This window comes from Lactuca sativa, chromosome 6 (genome assembly GCF_002870075.4).
Source record: "Lactuca sativa cultivar Salinas chromosome 6, Lsat_Salinas_v11, whole genome shotgun sequence".
Lineage (NCBI taxonomy): Eukaryota > Viridiplantae > Streptophyta > Magnoliopsida > Asterales > Asteraceae > Lactuca > Lactuca sativa.
This window is the reverse complement of record NC_056628.2, coordinates 80550668-80572248: the sequence shown is the minus strand read 5'-3', so window position 1 is coordinate 80572248 and position 21581 is coordinate 80550668. Positions and strand designations below refer to the sequence as shown.

The 21581-nt window shown below is 38.4% G+C and overlaps 1 pseudogene; it reads right to left on the bottom strand.

The window, feature by feature from the left end:
* Positions 1–19946: 19946 nt before the first annotated feature.
* On the bottom strand, positions 19947–20629 carry LOC122194841 (30S ribosomal protein S4, chloroplastic-like; annotated as a pseudogene).
* Between the last annotated feature and the right edge of the window lie 952 nt (positions 20630–21581).

Sequence of the window (21581 nt, the reverse complement as noted above, 5' to 3'; positions counted from 1 at the left end):
TTTTGGAACGTTAATTTGTAGCAGTTTCAATTATTATGATGAACGAAGACCCATATGATGCTTAGGTCTCAAGTAGGGCATTTACGTGATTCTTGTTATTAGCTTTAACATTAAAATTTAATAGTAAGAAAGTTATCTAATAATACTTTACTATAAATTACTGTATGAAGTCTCAATCTAATTTTTAAACAAAGCCTTCAAGATATCAGAGTGGGATATGGTCATGTCAACAATGTCACATGTAGGTTTATTATATTCATTTATAGATTTTTTTAACATTATAAACAGTTAAGAAATTAAGCCACTTAGATCGATTTCTCATTCAATTCAATAAAATTTCATATCAAACTTGAAAAGAACACATGATAATTACTTGGTGTGAATCTCATATTTGGAGTGATGGTGGAAGATGTTGATGCCATAATGTTTATCCCACCGATTCTCTAAGGACACTTACAAATATGATGGATACTTGGGAATTGATTTTCTTATGTAGTGCTTTGTTCTTGAGCATGAGAGAACCAAAGAGTGAAATTACAATTAAAAGTGTGTAAGTATCACAGAGAAATTGTTAGTCCCTTATGTAATCAGATTATGTCACCACATCCATCATATGTTAACATTACATAAGTATAATGACCAAATATATCATAATGGCAACATTAGGATATAAACTATAAGTATACCTTTAATAACAAAACATTACATAAATGGTCTAAGGACATGTAACATGGATTATATTCCAACATTCTTCCACTTAGTCTTAGATCATTTATATAAGTTAAATGCTTAATTTGGCACATAATTTCATATTACTCTATAATGACATGAAAGTAAAAATATACGGCATCATGAGTTGCTTTTGACCAGAAACCCCCATCAATTATACTTTGATACTTCTTACAGAGTGTTAGGATTAAAATAAGCAAAATGACACTTAACTTAATGTTTTATGTTTGTCCATGAGATAAGTTAGTATGCACAAATAAGATTCGATAAACAAACTTAGGGAGGAGTGTTACGTTGAGTACCTGAATTTTCACAAATAAGAAACAATGAGCAAGTAAGGCCCTATGATTGAAGTACTTAAATTGAGTCTCGAATTAAGCTCATATTAATGATATGTCAATGAAAAGTGTTGGCATGAAGACCTTAAGTGAGATGATTATTCAACATATTGTTAATATTAATATGTTCGATACAAATGTCATTTTCGTCCATTCTTTCTCAAACGAGCATATACTTTGTACTGACATTTCAATCTCGCTCCACTCGGACTATCATTATTCAAGAAACTAACTGTTGAAGAATTCTCACAATAAATCTTTAATGGCCTTGAGATGGAATTTAGGATCTTTAGCAATTGATAAGATTCTCAATAATATTCCACAACTTGTTGCATTGTACACCGTAACATATTAATCCATCATTGTGAGGTAGTCTTTAGTTATGGATCTTCCAAGAACTTGGCCCACTTGCTAGCATAAGAATGTATCCTAAAGTCGAATTATTAACGTCTTTAAATAGCTAGGTTAGGAAAAAGAATTTCCAATTCCCATTCACAACTTTATTGAAGATCATTACCATTGAAAGAACCGTTATGACTCCCACTAATGTTGGTGATTTCAAGAAATCCACGATGTCTAATCTCGACATTTTGGGCATAGTGAGATAAACAATAATTGTAGGATCCCATTTTGACAATCAGCTTGTGCAGAATAATATGATATTGACAATTTAACTATAAAATCCCAAAAATACAACTCAAATTTTTTTTTAAGTTACTAGTTCCATATCCCAAAACATCATTAGTTTCAAAAGCAATGTGTACATACGATGATTATAGTATTTTAACAAAGCCAGACATAGAAAAGTATTATCAGAGCATAAGTCCCAAAATCTCTACTGCGGAAAATCATAGTGTGATGCGATGCAATCATGCCGACCCTTTTCCCTTCGAGCTACAAGTACCTGAAACACAAACTGAAATTGTAAGCACAAAGCTTACTGAGTTCCCCCCACCATACCACATTCCAAATAACCATACTCCCAAGCATATAGCCATATACGGGTGCTAGCCTACCCCTTTCGGTCAATTTCAACCGGATACTACCGAGCATATATGGGTGCTCGACCTGCCCCTTCGGTCTATTTAAACTAGATAATGTCGAGCATATCTGGGTGCTCGACCTGCCCCTTCGGTCTATTTCAACCGGATACTGGGTCTATTTCACCCCTACCACTACTATATATTATCACACATAATTCAAATAATTATCAAATAATACATACACAACCAATAATTATCACAAAGACAACCATCATTCCATATCATAACTAGTGGGTCGGTCTTGGTGCCTTCGACCTATAAATTCTACGAAAGGATACTCACCTCAAATTGTGGGTTTAATAACGTACTCGGCAAATTACTCGCAAAATCCTCCCCCTATTGCATATCATAAAATTCTAATTATCTATCAAATTATGACTCCAACCCTAATTCATATCTTAAGGCAAAGATTCCCTAGTTCTTGCCTTATTGGGGCTCTTCCTCCCAAGGCCCTATTTCGAACAACCCAAAAGTGCCCAAGCCCAACAAATAAATTCTAAGGACCAATAAGGCCCAAATATCATACATCATAACCCTAGGAACATAGGTCTTCATCCACAGGTGGGCTTGGGGCCCAATAATCCAAGGGCCAACAAATCAAGTCCCAATTGTCATTTTTTTCTCTCTGCATGCGTACGCGCAGCGGACTCTGCATGTACGTCCAGCGTACTATAGTCTTGACCTAACTCGGGTGGTTGACCCAATACGCGCAGAGGACCAGGGAGTATGCCCAGTATACTAGCCAGCCAAACTAATAACCCTCTTGTGACTTAATCCATTAAGTCCTAACATCCAAAACATAGATCCAGGTCCCTAAGAACGTCCTAAGCCATAAAGTCATAAACTTTATGCTTTTGCATGCATGGATGGGGATTAAGACATAAATTAAGTCCATAAACACATTTAGTTGGTACCTAGCACTTGCATGGTTGAGGCTAAACCATCAAGGTCCGATTTTTATGGCTCTTAACACTTTCAAGAGCCTAAAAGGACAGTTCATGTAACATCCTAATATTTGTCATTTATAGTCCCTGGAGATGGAAGGGTAAAGCCATGAAAAGCCAAAGGGCTAAGTTGAAATTTTAGGACCAGGAGGAGTACCACACGCGTACATAAGGTTATGTTGAGCGTACTAGGCACACCCTAGTATGTTGGGCGTACTCATATCAGAAGGAAACTCTAATATTTAGGGTTTGGGGGCTATATAAGCAACATTATGAGCACAAAACCCTCCCTTACCACAGCCTCCACTGCTTAGAGTCGTTTTCCCCAAACCCTAGCCATTTCCTTGAGTGTTTGAGCTTATTGAGTGTTTTTTGAGTGTTTTAAGAAGAAGGTGTTGCATCAAGGAGTTGGAGAAGAAGATCAAGCTTGTAGATATGAAGTTGGTTTGTGCCCTAAAAGCTCCAAAAGGTAAAAGAGCTTCAAACTTTATGCATATATGTATAGATCTTGCCATTTTGCTTTAAAGAACCATTTCTTGTCCCAAAAAGTCCCAAGATGGTGCATGATGTGATTAGGACGAAATGAGTTGTCCTTCTAGACTCTTGAAGGGGTTTTGAGTGATAAAAATGAGGTCCTAATGGCTTAAGATGTCCCATGCATGGAGTAGGAAGGTATTAATGGATTAAGACCAAGTATTAAGAGCTTTCTGGACGTCCAAAGTGATAAAGTTCGTGACTTTATGGGTCTTAGGCACATTTGGTCACTGGATTTGAAGTTTGGGCTTAAGTGCTTAAGCCATTAAGCACTTATTCAGATTTTGGCAAACCACTACGTACGACCAGCGTAAATCCAGTACGCCTAGCGTACTAGGTCAACCATCCCGATGGTGGTCAACATCAGGATGAGTACACCCAACGTACCAGAGGAGTACGCCCCACGTACGTCCTCTGTTAGGCCTTTGACAATTGGGCTTTGGGTTTTGGGCTATTTATGGACTAGTTGGATTTGGGCCTTTGTTTGACTTTATGAATTTAATGTTTTGGGCCAAATTTTGATAATTGGAATTAGGCCCAATTAGGGAGTTGGGCCTAATTTGGTAAATTAGGCTAATAATGGGCTTTACATAAGGACTTTATGTGCTAGATCTGCATCCTGGTAGTTAGGATGGTATTATGTTAGTGACCTGGTTTAGGTCGGTATCCTGGTATATAGGATGATGTTATGTTAGTGACCGGTTAGGTCAGTATCCTGGTTATAGGATGGTTGCTGCGTTAGTGATATGTTAGATCGGTATGATTATCTGTTAGTTTGATTGGTATAGGGTTGGGTTGAGGCGGGTCCTGCTTCGTGCTGTAGGCCAACATACCCAGAGCGGACCGGATAGACTGCAGGCCCAGGAGGGCACATAGTCAAGTCGAAGCCCCGGCGAGCGGTCCGGATAGGCTGAAGGCCCCGTGAGGGCGGTCCAGACGTGCCGAGGCTCGGAGAATGGGCCAGATAGACTGAAGGCCCAGTGCGGGAGGTCCAATCATACTGTAGACTCAGAGAGTGGACCAGGTAGACTGAAGGCCCGGTACGGGCGGACCAGTCACATTGTAGACTCGAGGTGCATGACTTTTCTGTTTGTTTATATGATATGATTATGATTGTATGGCATTGGTATTTTAGGAAAACTCACTAAACTTCGGTCTTACAGTTCTTGATTTTGTTTCAAGTACTTCTAATGACCGTGGGAGGGCAAAGGCGTGACCGTACACTTCCTCATATTTTGATTTGAATTTTTGGGATACTCTGATATGAAACTATTTTGAAAACAAATTTGTAACAACTCTTGGTATTTGAAATGTTTTTAAAAGTTTAAATTTGGCATGAATTTTATGGGTGTTGCAGTTCATATGGACTGAAACTCTTTTAACTCAAAGAACCTCAACTATAGGACCAAAATATAACATAAAACACCCCAAAACTAGATCTAAGCATGCAATGGTCAAGGTTTAAGATTTATACCTCAAATAGGTCAGAAATGATACCAAACTTCTAGGTCTATAAGCCATATTCACGTCCTTGCTTCTTCTCCAAACTCCTTCTTCTTTAACACCACCAAATAACACCAAAAATGCACAAGGTAAGCTCAAAATGCATGCAAGAGGTCTAGGGTTCGGTTCGGTTCTAACACTCTAAGGACGATGGATGCTGAGAGAATGAGGGTTGGGAGGGACATAAGTTCTTTAAATATGGTGCAAAGCCTGAAATTTAGGGTTTGCTTCTAGCCAGACAATGCCCAACATACACATGGGTACACCCAACATATGCAGGGACTTCCCCCGATCCGCGCCTCACTTGTGTAATTCGTGCGTACACTATATACGCTCAACGTACGACCCTTTTCCCATAAAACACGTATATATTTTGAATAAGCAACAAAAGAAAATACTTGACAACTCGGGCATTACATTAACGATAATAAACATATGAAGAACATAAGAATATGAGTAATTTGATGATTTACCAAAAATAAAAAGTAATAAAATATGACAATACAAGAACACTTGGTGAGAGAGATCTCACCATACTCTCTCTAGCTAGAGGACTACATATTTTTGGTGCATATTAATAAAATGACCACCCTATCTCTCTCTATTTATAGAGAGAGGTACCTTACAAACAATAAAGGGAATACAATGACCTAACTATCACTCATAATTTGTGGAGCATTTCCATGCTCCTATAATCTCTCCTTAAATGCTCATAAATTATGAGAGATACAAATATAGTGATAAAAGGCTAAAATACATAGTAACCACCTAGCAGATGCGGTGATAAAAATTATACATAATGAGAACCAAATGCTGAAATTTCTCTGAAATTCTGAAGTGTATGTGGTGTCTGAAACTGGGCAATGAAATCTTTGTAGCCAAAGTCTTCTAAGAATCGAAGGTCAAGCAACTTAGGTGTTGAAGAGTGAGATTCCGGTCTACAGATGTGATCAGTGAACCAAGTTGATCATCTTCAAAAATGTACCACCATAACTTCCGAACTGAACGTCCCATAATCATGTCACACTTCAGCTTCAAAAGTTTGAAACATCTCTAGTTCTTGAATCATAACATACCCAAAATTCTTCAAAAGAATAACTTTCTATAAAAAATGAAACATCCTGAAGTAGAGTATGAACCATAAATAATATGGATTCGAGAAACATTTAGTGAAGCCAAAAATTTGATAAAAGATGACCAAAAATCAGTGCCACGTCACATCACTAAACAAATCATCATCTTTAGAAGTCTCAAAAATCCAATCTCAAACAATCATAAAATCTAATCCGGATGCTAACATAATATTCTCTCCTTATATCTGATAACCAGTGCTCGGATATCAAAAATAAATAAATAAATATGGATGGAGAGTGTCGGATACTAAGAGCTTTGTATGCTCTCCCTAGATGTATGAAAAATCTCGATAAAACGCGAGAATGAGAGTAAAATAAATACTCTTCGGTCATCTGTAGTCGATTGATTTTGTCGCTAAAAACTGTCTAGACAAGTACCAAAGTAACAATAAGAACTCTGCATGAAAAATCTTTGCTGAAAAATGTTGATGTACTTAAACTGTGGTGCCGAAACTCATGAAGCGGTCTTTAGTAAATAAAGTCCACTTGCTCAAGACACATGGTTCGTCAACCGAAGATCAAGAGCGACAAGTCATAAAAAGTCTTCGTAGAGGGAAGATTGTGAAGCAACTTCGTTGATCCGACGCAACTACGGTGCAATCATCGCAAAGAAAAATATGATGTCCGACTGCGGTATGGAGGATAACTAGTCCTAAGACATGGATCAAGGGAATGTTGGTCCTCGGACCTTGATTAAAGGGCAATCCTCATGGTAAGAATTATAAAATTCTTCAAATATAATCAGTAAGAAGTAATCCATCATGATGAACGAAGCTTGACTAATATCCAATAATAATCTCTTTTGTGAAGATAATAAATCGAGTCTTGTAAAAATTATTTTTCACAAAAGTGCTTCAGATCATTGGTTACGGTGGTAAAAATTGGTGTTAATAAAAATAATTGGTTTTAAAATAAAATAAAAGAATAAATTGTTGTTAAAAAGGTAAAAAATGGTGTTAAAAATGGTATCTGTTGGGGTTTAGTTTCTAGCGAAAGTAAAAAAAAAGGGCTAACAATATATATATATATATATATATATATATATATATATATATATATATATATATATATAATTTGTGATAATGTAAATCCTGATGATAAGATATTTTCGAAATTTAACCCCAAGTATGGAGATTAATGCATGTTAGCCTTTGTGTATGAGAAGTGTTGCAAAATGGCCCATAGTGACATTTTTGTAAATATTTGGTTGGAGATCACGTACGCTAGGCATACGTGCCAAAACCTCAAACCTTGATTTTTAGGGTTGGGGTCCTATTTAAGCATCTTTAAGTCCCAAGCTTTGTCCCTTCCATCATCCTCCAACCTGACTTCGCCCCTTTTACAAACCCTAACCCTTTTGTGAGCATATTTTGGCTTTTGAGTGTATTTTGGTGACCTTGAAGGAGGAAGAATGAAGAGAAGATCATCTTGGAGGAGTGGGAAACTTTAGATCCAGGACCACATCATCATTTAGCATCATTTAGAGGTAAAAAGCTCTGGACTTGGTTGTGTGTTGATTAAATCTCATTTAGTATTGAAATGGTGTTCTTTTAGTCCCATAAGCTTGGTATTATGAGTATGGGTTACTATAATATATATATATATATATATATATATATATATATATATATATATATATATAACTTGTCCTTTAAGATGTTTTGGAGCATCTAGAAATATAAAAATGTAATATTGATTGTTAGTTTCCTTACATGCATGAGTTACAAGGTCTTAAAGGGTTAAGTAGTTAGGGTTTTTGTTATTGAGCACTTTGTAGTCATGTTATACCATAAAGTTAGAAACTTTATGATTAAGGACGTAAGTTAAGGTTTAGATCTGGAGTATGAGCTAAAGAGCTTGAGGATTAAGCTCTTAATAAGAAGTGGGGTTGGCCAGGTACGTACTGTGGGCGTACCAAATGGTACGCTGCGTGTACACGGTCAATACCTCGTTCTCTTAGTTAAGCTGTGTACGTCCCGCGTACTCAGTTGAGTTGACTCGGCTGGTTTGTTGACTTTTGACCTTGACCGGGATTTGACAAATTTTGACCAAAGGTTATTTTGGGTATTTTGATATTAAGTTAAGTAAGGCCATGATTTAATTAATAGGTGACGAGTAGAGCCGATATTCGGAGCAGAGATTTATTTGGCTATTGTTCGGACTGAGATGTGAGTTTTCCTCACTGTACTTATGGGTTGAAAGCACCAATGTCGGCCCACTAGGTTATGTATCCTGGTTTATGGGATGGTGTTAATTTATGATTGATTAGTAGATCTGTATGTGTTAGGAAATAAAGCGGATAACTAGCATAATTATAAGCACACAAGACACAATATTTACGTTGTTCAATCAAGGTCACATACGTCCATGGGCATGAGGGGAGTATTATTTTATTTTCCGAGATCTCAAACAGAGTTTATAGGTACAATTACACAGATATTCACCTATCACTCTAGAATTAAAGATACAAAATAACCTAGTATACATCCCCATTTATACTTGAGGGATTAGACCTAAAACCCTAATGGGCCAAGCCCATTGGCCGATAGGCCCATGAAAGGTGTTAACCAATCACAATCTGCCATACATCACCTTCTGGAACATTCTTCCATGTCATACAACCCATGAGCATCAGCAACACACATGATGGAGCACCTTGTGCCATAGTGGAGCATCATGATGTACAAGTGGCACGTCAAGAACACTAATGGCCCAACATCCATCATGGCGGGACAACATGGTGTAATCCTTGAGCAATACCAACTTTTGAGCATCATTGAACGATCTTGGGCATCATAGAGGACTTCATAGCATACTTGGATCATCAAGGACCAAGATGGTCCATCTTGTACCATGATGGCGCAACAGGAACATGGATGGCACAATAGGCTTCAAGTGTGGTACAAGAACTTCTAGGTTAGAGCAACATCACCATCTTGGTGAAACAAGAACATGCATGTCACAACAAGGCCATGCTTGGCACAATAACATACTCCATGGCGTAAGAGGGATCCTTATAGCGTAAGAGGAACCCCTCATGGCACAAGAGGGAGTAGCTTGGTGCAAGAAGGAGTGCCCTTAGCGCAACATCCTTCTTGGCCCAACCCTTCAACAAATGGCGCAACAAGGTCCCCTGGTTTCTCCATATCACTCCCAAGTGCTCCAAACCCCCTTCTATATGATTCGTTCCTTTGGAACTTGATCCGTTTCTTTTTCAGACGATCCATTCCCTTCTCAGATGATATATTCCTTTGTCACATGCTCCATGAACCCCAAGTGCTCCATTGAGTTCCAAGTGCTCCAAATGCTCCATGAACATGATCCAAATGCTCCATACAAAATGATCCAAATGCTCGAGTCACATTTAACAATCTCCACCTTGACTTGAGCATCCTCTAAACTCCACCTCGAACAAGAACTTCCTTTCCCATCTCACCATTCATCCCTGAAGGGACCTACCTCCTGCGAACATCAACCAAGTCCAAGCAAAGCTTAAACTTCTCTCTAGGCAACATCCATGTCACCATTTCTTCCAGATTCTCCTTGGCACCAGACTTTTGAAGGCATAACCTATCATAGAACATGATAGATTTCTCCACCTTCAGAAGAATACTCTCAACAAGAACAACCTCCAATGATCTTCTTATTTGAAGATCACTTTCACGGTATGAGTATATCAATCCAACCAAGTATGTATGTTGTGCATTAGCACCATACACCAGACAAACATCATGCGTTCCCTTTAACAATTGCAATATCCACTTAACCACTTCCCAATGAGCTTTTCCCCAATTGCCTTGAACCACCAAATAAGTACCAAAAAGTTTGGACTGATCACAATAGAACGACCGCAAGACTTTCTCATGGTAATGAGAAATGTATAACCATCCATATCTTCAATAACTCAAAATCTCCATCCTTGCTATCTTCTCTTCAGCTCTTAAATCGTTCATCACAAGATCATTCTCCAGAAGCTTCTTCAAGTTTTCTTTAGCGGCGTCAACATCACCAGACACTTCTTCCCTGGGTTGAACAAGGGATTCCTCACGTCTATGTTGTTTCATGCCACCCTGCTGTTCCTCATTTATCACAAAACTGTGTAGGGGGTTTTGTTTCAAAATCCACCTTTTTGCTAGCATCCTGATCCTTCCCTGCAACACTTATGCCACCTCCTATCTGGTTATACATAGATAACTCAAAGGTTACATCATGATAATAACGAATTTTGGATTTTGGTCTTATGGACACCACAGACGATGACCTTTCCTTTCATATGCATATCCTAGAAATATGCACTTTGTCTCTCTGTGCTCTAGTTTACTATCATTCACGCGAGATTAAACAGAGCATCCAAACATTCATAAACCAATGATATTAGAGTGTTTCCTAGACCATGCCTCTTGAGTAGTTTTACAATCAATTGCAGTTGATGGAGATCTATTCATCAGATAGCAAGTAGTGTTGACTGTTTCCGCCCATAATTGCTCTGATAAATCAACGAATAATCGCATGCACTAAACATGCTCCACCATTGTTTGGTTCATTCGTTCCGCTACTCTGCTTTCATGTGGTGTTAGTCATACAGTATGATGCCTCGCTGTACCTTCTATTTTGCAGAAGTTGTCAAACGAAGCCTTGCAGAATTCCAACCCATTTTATGTTCTGAGTGACCTGACATGGTTCTCGATCTGTTTCTTAACCATCATCTTTCACTCCTTGAACTGCCCAAACACTTCATTTTGTTCCTTTGTCTTCATAAAGTACACCCAGGTCTTCCTTGAGTAATCATCGATAAAAGTCAAAAGTATTAACATCCACAATAAGACTTCACATGAGAGGGACCCCATGTTGGATTAGTGTCTAAGCCCGTAACTATATTTGGTATGTACTTGACCTGGTTGTGCATGGTCCTTTTGGGTTGCCTTCACTAAAGCAAATTGATAGGATGATTTATGAAGAGAGAGGTTATTATAATTTATTAATATATTATATGAATAATATACTAAAAGAGAAATCGTATAGTTTAATTAATATTAGACAAGAATTAATTAAGAATTAATTATGTGGCTAAAAGACATTAATTAAATAAAGGAGACTAGAATTGCCAAATGTGTGATAGTTGAATATTAGGCTAAGAAGCCTTATGGATTAGGCATGGACGAAATTAAGGATGTGTCCATATTAATTTCAGCCATAGAGGCCTTATTACAGAAGGTTCCTTAGATTGCTTAAGGCCTAAGCTGTCTATTAGGGTTTTGACCGAAACCCTAGCAGCACAAGTATAAATAGACCCCTAGGGAATTAGTTTTCGGCCACTAGAAACCCTAGAAGAGTTCATAGCTGAAATTGTGCCTCCTCCCCTCTTTCTAATATCATCTTCTTGCTTGTGGTGTTTGTAAGCCATTAGAGCAGTGACATTTGTAACTCTAAGCTCCAAAAAAGAAGATTCAAGCCATTCTTGAATAGATAATCATCTAGATCTGATTTTATATGATAATTTCGAAATATGTATGCTAAATCTACGGTTCTTAAGTCTTGGATGAATTGCATGTACAATACAAAAACCTAGATCCAAGCTTTAGGGTTTCCATGAGCACATAAGATGTTCTTTTGTATAAAACCCATAAGTGATATTAGAGCCTTGATTGGTTTCTATTGTATTGATGCCTTGTATGTTCATCTTGCTGAAAATCGTTTTTCTGCCCTCTGCCCGACCTGACTCAGCGAGTCACTTGTTGCACTCGGCGAGTCGGCCCAACTCGGCGAGTCCAGTTAGCGACTCGACGAGTCGGGGAGTCAGACAGAGGGAAAATCGAGATTTCTTGTTGTTTTGCTGAAGGATAATTACCAAATATGTTTTTGTCTAATAAAATCCGAATTTTATTATTATGTGATTATCCTTACCAAATCAAATGATAATTGCCAATTAATTGAATATTAAATTCATTATATGATAAAATTTGATTATTTGAATTATTTGATGAATTATCTTGTGAATAAAATGGAATAGGTCAAATTTAGATAATCATTAAATTAAATGTTTAATTTAAATTATTTTCTATTTGATCCTATGTGTTTTGAAAAGTTCAAAACTTACCCTCAAGTTTTGAAATTTAAAATTTTAATTAAAGTTTAATTTAAATTATTTAAATTTCAAACCCTAGAATTTTACAAGTTTAAAATTCAACCTTATACTTTATACTATTATAAGAGTAATTATTATATATGTATAACTTAAATGCTAGTCTTACCGTTCGTAGGTCTCATTCACAAAGCTAATCTATAAGGGGGCATAAGGTCATGGCCTATAAACTGGTCGTTTAATGGGTGTCCACTCTCACCTACCACTTCCTTGATTGGTGGAGGGTCGTTAGCCGAACGGGTAGGATAGGGCAACCCTTTCCTCATTAAAAGTATAATGAATTAATAAAGTAACTAAATGTTCTCACAAAATTCCCAATCTTAGTTACTTTAGGCAAAAGTGAATTGATGCAATTCCATGAAATTATACTTTGTACCCTTGCTAAGACGTTAATGGAGTGTGTTTGGTTAATCGGCACACTAATTGGGCTCTAAGCAAAGGTGGAAAAGGGTGACTCGATGTTTGTCATAGTTCGATGGAGCGTGTGTGGTTAACCAGCATGTCGAATAGGTGACTGTAACATTGAGAGCACCATGTACATTTGCATGGTTATTCACACCCGCTTTGTGATCCTCGGCATCTCAGTGACAAACTTGAGGGGCATATCGAGATTTAAACATGTCATTGAAAAGTTCAATGAATCTCATAAGATCTAGGAGTTTTCAATACATTTAAAACTTAGCTTTAATTTGTTTTTCATGGTGGAAATTAGTGAATCATCGTTCACTTACCTTCAAATTATTTACTGTTTAGATTACGACATCCCTTTTCTAAATTGTAAATAATGTTGTTGGATCCTAGCACTAATTTTTCATTTGGGTGTTTAATTGAGGATTCTTATCTAATCAAACTTTGTCTCTTTTCTATTTCAGATGTCGAACGTCAACAACAACGCTTCCGGCTCAAATTCATCTGGCTCGTTCTCACTCATGAACTTGTGTGGGAGAGTGATCTTTGACGGGTCCAATTTCAATGGTTGGATCTGTAACATTCGAATGGTCACTCGTTACGAGGAAAAGGAGTATGTCCTCGATGAGAAGCTGAAGGAAATCAACATCAACACTGCCTCTGCTGAAGAGATCACGACCTTTGAGGCCTATGAGCGTGATGCTACGAAAGTTCATTGCATCATGCTGGCGACTATGACTGCAGAAGTCCAGTAGTCCTATGAGGACATGTATCCCTATGAGATCATCACTAGGCAAGAGAGGTACGAGATCATCACTTCGATGATCACTGCCAAAATGGGTAATGGAGAGTCCCTTACTGCTCATCTGCAAAAGATGCATATATGTTGATCACCTGCTAAAGTTAAATGTTAACTTTGATGAAGAGTTGGCAAAATTGACATCATCCTTCACTCCTTGCCTCCCTGTTACAACCAGTTTCGCATGACCTACCACATGAATAAGGAAGAGGTCACTTTGAGCAAGCTTCAAGGCTTGCTGAGGACTGTTGAGAGCAACCTCAAAGACAAATCTGTTGCATCAACTCCTACTCCTGCTGCTGCCCCAGTCTTGGAAATTGGGCAAGGGAAGGGTAAGAAGAGGAAGGCTCCCTCAAAGAGCCACCTTAAGGGAAAGTCCCATGATGGCACCTTTTATAGTGGAACCAAGGCTGGTTATGCTAAACCCAACTCCAACCCCAGGGAGGCAGAGTGTCACCACTGCTACGAAATAGGGCATTGGAAACGAAGCTGCCCAAAATATCTGCAAGACATCAAGGATGGAAAGATCAAACCATCCTACGCAGGTATTTACACTATTAAATCTAATTATTCATCACATGTTATTTCTTGGGTTCTTGATACAGGATGTGGTTTTCACATTTGTTCTGATTTGTAGGACCTAAGAAGAAATAGGGATGTGGAGCATGGGAAGATAAACTTGATCATGGGGAACAGAAGATCGTCGCCTGTCACCAAGATTAGAGTTTACTCTTTAGTGCTTAGTAATGGATTAGGATTAGATTTAAACAATTGTTGCTATTCGCCAGATATGGCAAGAAACATCATTTCTTTTCATGGTTTGTATAGACAAGGTTCTAGATATTCATTTCATAATGAAAAAGGTTCTATTAATGCTTATCTTAATGGTGTTTTCTATTTTGAAGCATTTCCTTGTAATGGAATATATGAAATTGTGATGGTTGTAGATTACTTGGGAAATGATGTGTTGTGTATTGATTCTTCCAATGGTTTGGATAAAGTATGCTTGTGGCATTGTCGTCTTGGACATGTCAAAAAGAAATGCATAGCCCAAGATCAAAAGGATGGAGTAATGGAGTCATTCGACCTTAGGGACGATGACGTGTGCGAGTCTTGTTTGCTTGGAAAGATGACCAAGTCACCCTTCACTGGCACTTGTGCAAGGGGTGAGGGTTTATTGTATCTCATACACACCAATGTGTGTGGGCCCTTTAGATCCACCACAAGGGATGTGAACCACTTCTATGTGACTTTCACCGATGATTATAGCAGATATGTGTATATCTACTTAATCAAGCACAAGTCAGAAACCTTTGAAAAGTTCAAAGAGTTTAAACAAGAAGTGGAGAATCAGTTGGGCAGGAAAATCAAGATGCTTCGATCCGATCGAGGAGGAGAGTACCTAAGTCTTGAATTCTACGACTACCTCAAGGAATGCAGAATCGTTTCGCAATTGACGCCGCCTAGGACACCGCAGTTGAATGGTGTGGCTAAGAGGCGTAATCGAACCTTGCTAGACATGGTTCATTCCATGATGAGTCGTGCTTCGCTACCTATATCATTCTGGTGGTATGCCTTAGAGACTGCCGCCTATATCCTTAACTTAGTCCCTACAAAGAAGGTTGCCAAAACACCTCACGAGATGTGGACAAGGAAAGCTCCCTCGTTGGCACATATCAAGGTTTGGGGTTGCGAGGCTTTCGTAAGATGAGAGACTCACGACAAGCTCGAACCTCGTAGTGAGTGGTGTATTTTCATTGGCTACCCACAAAAGTCCTTTGGATATCTCTTCTATAGACCAAGTGACAATGTGGTCTTTGTTGCGAGGAGAGGAGTTTTCCGAGAGTAAGAACTCATAAGCCAAGGGGACAGTGGGAGGCAAGTCCATCTTGAAGAGATTCAAGAGTCGAGCGATGAAGGAACCTCTAACACTGTCGCTCAACCCAAGGAGGAAACTTCGGTTGAACCGATTGACGAATCCTTACCTCTTATGCGTTCCAGTAGAGTTAGTGTTCCGCCTGTGTTGTATGGTTTTCATATAACAAGTGAGGGTGATGCGTTTATTAGTGATAGTACACTAATAAATTTGGATGAACCTAATAGCAACAAGGAAGCCATGGCAGGCCCGGAGTCTGCAAAATGGAAAGAGGATATGGACAGTGAGATTCAGTCCATATATGACAACCAAGTTTGGAATTTGGTTGACAATGTGCCACGTCGTAAGACGGTCGGGTGCAAATGGATCTTGAAGAAGAAGACCGACATGGATGTGAAGGTACACACCTATAAGGCGCGATTGGTTGCAAAGGGTTTCACTCAAACTCCAGGAGTTGACTATGATGAGACCTTCTCACCAGTTTCAAAGATAAAGTCTATTAGGGTGATGTTAGCCATTGCTGCATTTCATGACTATGAGATATGACAAATGGATGTCAAAACTGCTTTCCTTAATGGGAAGTTTGCTGAGGATGTTTACATGAGTCAGCTAGAGGGTTTTGTTGATGCGAAGCATCCCAATAGAGTGTGTAAGCTTGAAAAGTCTATTTATGGACTGAAACAAGCATCTAGCCGATGGAATCTTTGTTTCGATGAGAAAGTCAATGAGTTTGGTTTTCTGCAAAGCGAGGATGAATCATGTGTATATGTCAAAGCCAGTGGGAGTATAGTTAGCTTCCTCGTATTGTATGTCGATGACATACTACTCATAGGAAACGACATCCCGACGCTACAGGAAGTCAAGTCCTGGCTTGGTAAGTGTTTCGATATGAAGGACCCCGGAGAGGCAGCCTATATTTTGGGAATAAGGATAGTGAAAAACAGAAGTAAAAGACTAATAGGACTTAATCATAATACTTACCTGGACAAGGTACTAAAACATTTTAGTATGGAGAATTCCAAGAAGGGGGAGTTACCAATCCAAAGTAATGCCAAGTTGAGTAAGACTCAAAGCCCGAGTACCGAAGTCGAGATAGCATAGATGAGCCGAGTACCATACGCTTCCGCAGTTAGCTCGATCATGTATGCGATGACTTGTACTCGCCCTGATGTGGCCTTCGTTTTGAGCATGGTCAACAGATATCAAGGGAACCCTGACAAAGCACATTGGACTGCAGTCAAGAATATTCTTAAGTACCTTCGGAGGACCAAGGAATGGTTTCTAGTCCTCGGTGGGAGTGATGACTTAAAGGTGTGAGGGTATAGTGACGCCAGTTTTCAAATCGACAGGGACAACTACCGTTCACAGTCGGGCTAGGTCTTTACTCTTAATGGAGGAGCAGTGACTTGGAAAAGTTCCAAGCAAGAGACCGTAGCTGATTCAACGTGTGAATCAGAGTACATTGCGGCGAGCGAAGCGTAAAAGGAGGTGATATGGTTGAAGAACTTCATTGGAGATCTTGGAGTTGTGCCAGCCATAAAGGAGCCCATGGAAATTTTATGTGATAATGAAGGAGTGGTTGCCTTGACCAAGGAACCAAGAGATCATGGCAGATCCCGACATATCGACAGGAAATATCATTTTATCCAACATCGGGTGGAAGAGGGACTCCTCGTTGTGAAGAGGGTATCGTTGGAGGATAGCCTAGCAGATCCCCTTACGAAGGGACTGGGTAGGGTTAAACACTTGCAGCACGCTAGGAGCATCGGGCTGAAAGACGATATTAGTTTAGATTAGATAGTTTCGAAACGTGTAATAGATAAATGTAATTGATATTTGATGATTAAATAAAGGATTATTATTTATAAGTAAAGTTACTGTCTTATGTTGATTGTTTACCTAGTTTCACTTTGCATGTTTTGACTTCCTGAATAATAAGATTATTCGAACGTTCCACAATCGCTCATACTTTGGAAGTATGTATGAAAGAAGATTGTCATGAATTGGTTTGTAGATTGTCTAAAGTGTATTAGACATAACAAAGGTTTGCTGCAACGTTTACGAGTGCTTATGAATAAGATTTGAGCATTGGACTAAACCCACACTTGCTGGCATCACTTCATGGAATTTATCACGAGTGATCGCAAGACGATAATATCATATGGTCTTAAAACCTAGATATATGGTTTATTGTTTGCAAGTTGGTTGTGCATTGATAATGCGTAAACGCATCAGTAACTTGATGTTATAAAATGCATTGTTGTGCATGATTTGATGAGTGAATGGTAAATGCATATAAGTCAAAGTTTATCTGTTCCTTTTATCCTAAGAGGGTAAAAGTGATATCTGGTCCCCTCGATGATTTGGTTTGACTTATGTCCCGGGCTCGGTCAGGACTGAATTGATGTGTTCAATTAAGTTCTATGTTAGACAAAATCAGAGATCGAGAAACAAACTGTTGGGCAACAAGTATGACTATGTTCCATGTAATTGTTTGCACGTATCTAGAACGGAGGACTACACGATCCCTTATCTAAAGGTCAAGTTATTGATAATATCAGAGTTCGACAACGTCTTTGAGAGCTACGATTTATAATCGGATTGTACTTGCACTATTGTTAATAGACTAATCCTAGTGGGAGACTGTTGGATTAGTGTCTAAGCCCGTAATTATATTTAGTATGTACTTGACCCGGTTGTGCATGGTTCTTTTGGGTTACCTTCACCAAAGCAAATTGATAGGATGATTTATGAAGAGAGAGGTTATTAAGGGTTATTAATATATTATATGAATAATATATTAAAAGAGAAATCATATAGTTTAATTAATACTAGACAACAATTAATTAAGAATTAATTATGTGGCTAAAAGATATTAATTAAATAAAGGGGACTAGAACTGTCAATTGTATGATAGTTGAATATTGGGCTGAGAAGCCTTATGAATTAGGCATGGATGAAATTAAGGATGTGTCCATCTTAATTTCGGCCATAGAGGCCTTATTCCAGAAGGTTCCTTGGATTGATTAAGGCCTAAGCTGTCCATTAGGGTTTTGACTAAAACCCTAGCAGCACAAGTATAAATAGACCCCTAGGGCATCAGTTTTCGACCACTGGAAACCCTAGAAGAGTTCATAGCTGAAATTGTGCCTCCCCCTCTCTCTAATATCATCCTCTTGCTTGTGGCATTTGTAAGCCATTAGAGGAGTGACATTTGTGACTCTAAGCTCCAAGAGAAGAAGATTCAAGCCATTCTTGAAGAGGTAATCATCTACATCTGATTTTATATGATAATTTCGAAATATGTATGCGAGATCTAGGGTTCTTAAGTCTTGGATGAATTTCATGTACAATAGAGAAACCTAGATCCAAGATTTAGGGTTTACACGAGCACATAGGATGTTCTTTTGTATAAAACCCATCACCCCATAGATATGAGTGAGCACACTGTAGGATCTCCTTGCTTGAGTGTTTACCCGAACTAAACTTCACCCTGCTTTGTATCTCTTGAACACAAGCTTCACTAGGTGTAGCTTTTCGAGTTGCATCTCCACCAAACAACCCTTTCTTGATCACATGTCCCAACTTATGATGCCACAACTTTCTTTCATCATCATACTGATCCAAGGATTGGGATACAGTCACTGTCCCCTAAATCGTACAACCATCTAGAATATAAATCCCATAAGGATTTATCCTTCCCTTCATAACTACAAGAGCACCCTTGGATACTCTTAACCATTCAACCTCTCCATAATATTTCAATCCATCCTTCGCTAAAGTTCCAAGAGAAATCAAATTCTTTCGAAGTTCCGGGACAAACCAACAATCCAGTTTCATGGTCATACAATTATGCATCTTGATCTGCACCGTGCCACTTCCCTTGATACTTCTCACCCAACCATTACCCATCTTGACTGTGTCATTCCACACTTAGAAGGATTTGAACTAGTCACGATTGTATTTCATATGATAGGATGCTCCAGAGTCTAATACCCAAGCACTAGCAAAATTAGATGTACAAACTGTCAAAACCTCACCATTATCCCGTTCATCAGAATTTCCTTGAACCACAATAACATTATTGTTGCTTGATCCAAAACCATTATTCCCTTTCTTTCGTAATGCACAATCTCTTTTGAAGTGCCCCTTTTCCTTGTAGTTATAACATTTGATTTTGGCTTTAGATTCAGAACTTGACTTCCCTTTGTTACCTCCACCTCTCTTTGATGTTCTTCCTCTGCCTGCGAACAAATGGGAACTGGAAAATTCTTCTCCAATTGAAACTTTTCTTTTCAGTTCCTTGGATATCAAAGAATCCTTCACATCATTCACAGTGATTGTTGTCCTACCATACAACATGGTATCAAAGAAATTCTCATAAGAATTCGGCAGTGAACATAAGTGGATAAGTGCTTGATTTTTATCTTCAATCTTTACATTCACACCTTGTAAGTACAAGATGATCCTAATGAAGTTATCCATATGATCCTTCACTTAGGTGCTTTCCGACATCCTAAATTCATTTATTTTCAAACCGACCCATTTACTATCTATTATTTGATTGACTAATCCTTTATATTGGAATGGTTGAAGAGTGAAATGGTTTGGCAATTCCTCATGGGGGGATGAATCGAGAGAATTTTGAATTAGAACTTTAGATTTTTGTTCATCCCTCGCCGCAATAGTATCTCGGGGTTTGCAGCGATAACTTGGTATATCTACTATACGACCATTGACTAAAATATGTATATGGTTAACTAATTGGCGAGCTCCCGGAATAGTCGGAGCCATACCCAAGCGAAAAAGAATGTTATCAAGGCGCATTTCAAGTAATTGTAGTAAAACCTGACCTGTTGACCCTTTGCCCTTTCCGGCGATACGAACGTATTTAAGTAATTGTCGTTATGTAAGACCATAATGAAAACGCAATTTTTGTTTTTCTTCTAGGCGAATTCGATATTGGGATTTTTTCCCGGAACGCGATTGGTTTCTAAGATCACTTCCAGCTCTGGGCCTTTTATTAGTTAGCCCTAGTAAAGCCCCCAGGCGGCGTATTTTTTTGAAACGAGGACCTCGGTAACGCGACATAAAGACTCCTTCTTCTTATTTATATTTAATTATTAATTCTTATTGATGAAATTTCATTCTACAGAATAAACCTAAACTAAAAATGAACTAAATTCTACCATAGAATTGTTCTGATACTTGTTACACAATTTCTCCTAAAGCCCATCATCACTCATTTGATCCACGACCTCTCTCAGTACTTCGTCTGTCAAACTCAACATAATTATGCTATGTGTTATTTCAAGAATATCCACCTTATTTTTAACCATCATGTCCTTTGGCAATTTTTCTTCTCCTTCCAGTGCCACTGGACATCCTTGTTGAACCAGAAGAGGCTTCATCTTCACCTTCCATAAAGTGAAATAATTTGAACCATTGAACTTCTCCAAATCACACTTGTGAGATGACATCTTCAATCACATGAATACAACCTGCAGCTCTGATACTACTTGTTAGGAAGTAAAGCGGATAAATAGCAAAACTATAAGCACACAAGACACAATATTTACGTGGTTCGGTTAAGGTAACCTACGTCCACGGTCAATAGGGGAGTATTCTTTTATTTCTGAGATCTCAAACATAGTTTATAGGTACAATTACATAAAGATTCGCCTATCACTCTAGAATTCAAGATACAAAATGACCTAGCATGCATCCTACTTGAGGGATCAGACCTAAAACCCTAATGGGCCAAGCCTATTGTCCCATAGGCCCATGAAAGGTGTCAACCAATCATAATCCACCATGCAACATCTTCTAGAACATTCTTCCATGCCATACAACCCATGAGCATCATCAACACACATGAAAATTTTCTTTTTTTCACTTTTTAATTAATAAAACATAACTGCTTAAACCATAAAATCCCAACATAATTGTTTACAAATCATCAATTCATTACAACTTATTCAAATCATTAGAGTGTCCCCAACCCTAGCAGTGAAAGAGAGCGATAGAGTGCACGTCGCGCCATCACGCCTTGCCCTTGCCCTTGGGCTTAGATGTACCTGAAACAAACCAACAACATGTAAGTGAAATGTTTAGTAAGTTCCCCAGACCATA